Source organism: Austrofundulus limnaeus, unplaced genomic scaffold (assembly GCF_001266775.1).
Source record: "Austrofundulus limnaeus strain Quisiro unplaced genomic scaffold, Austrofundulus_limnaeus-1.0 Scaffold304, whole genome shotgun sequence".
In the NCBI taxonomy this organism is placed as follows: Eukaryota; Metazoa; Chordata; class Actinopteri; order Cyprinodontiformes; family Rivulidae; genus Austrofundulus; species Austrofundulus limnaeus.
This window is the reverse complement of record NW_013952706.1, coordinates 125,139-126,313: the sequence shown is the minus strand read 5'-3', so window position 1 is coordinate 126,313 and position 1,175 is coordinate 125,139. Positions and strand designations below refer to the sequence as shown.

Here is a 1,175-nt window from a genome sequence, read left to right as displayed (position 1 = left end):
GACGTGACATGTTCGTACGAACCCTTTGTACGAACAAAAGTAAGAGAAATTTAGGATAAGAATACGAACATGTTCTTGCATGAGGCCCAATGAGATCCAGCTGAATCAATTCAAGTCATTTCTCCTAACTTGAGTTTTCATGACTTGAATACCTTCCGAGATTTTTTTTTCTACGTATGGCTTTTTGTTGTTTGTTTGTGTGTTTGATCTTCACTGAGGACTGCACCACAAATTGCCCCTTGGGGATAATAAAGTTTTACATGAACTTGATAATATTCAACAGTAGTGAAAATTGTTTTACTTATACTTTCCCAGTAAGGACCTGTAATATAACCCTATTATTGACTTCAAAAGAAAACTTTGGAGTCAACTGTGGACTTAACTCAAAGTCAATCAGTTTGAGACGTTCAGTCAGTGATTATTTATGCAACGCATTCTAATGCCCCCTGCGTCAACATATTGACGCTTGGTCAGGTAGCCGTCTGCGTCAACTTTCGGATGCACAGGGTAGCCCCCGTGCGTCTGTTCTTTACGAGATGAGGCGGAGGAGGACGAGCGAGTTGTCGTATATTTTTCACAAGAGTAGGAAATGCGCAAAACTAACCATCCCAGACAGCCTATCCCTGACCACAGACCCTAAACTTAACTATAACCCTGATCCCTCATATTAACCATTTTTTAATGTAGAGAATTTGCGAGAACCAACCGACCCAGAGCCTACATTTAACCTATATTAGCTATATACAGCCTATCATTGACCCCAGTATCTCAAATTAACCATTAATCTCGATCCCTCAAATTAACCTCAGACCGCCGACCCAAAGACCCCTAAGTGGCGCAACCCGGAAAAACTGCCGGCGGCAAGGACGGACGTGCGGGGGGTACCCGACGTGTCAAAACTGGACGTAGACAGTCCCTGCCCAAGCGTCAATATGTTGACGAGTCCAACATGAGAATGTGTTAATTTATGACATTTTTGCATTGTAAGGTTCTTCATAGCCTCATTTTTCTCCAAACTTGGTTGTTTGCTGTAAGCAGAGTGCACCCTTAATGTAGGCAGGGATCATCATATCAAAAAATGCATAAATCTTTATGTGATGATGGCAATTTTTTTGTGACACAACATTGGATAAGATCAAGCTTGTCATACTTGTGTTCATTCTATATATATATAT

General features: G+C 41.1%; 1 protein-coding gene across 1 annotated transcript in view; it reads right to left on the bottom strand.

The window, feature by feature from the left end:
* popdc3 (popeye domain cAMP effector 3) overlaps positions 1-1,175 on the bottom strand; it is an 8,482-nt gene that overhangs the window by 6,082 nt on the left and 1,225 nt on the right. The gene's annotated exons all lie outside the window — the stretch shown is intronic.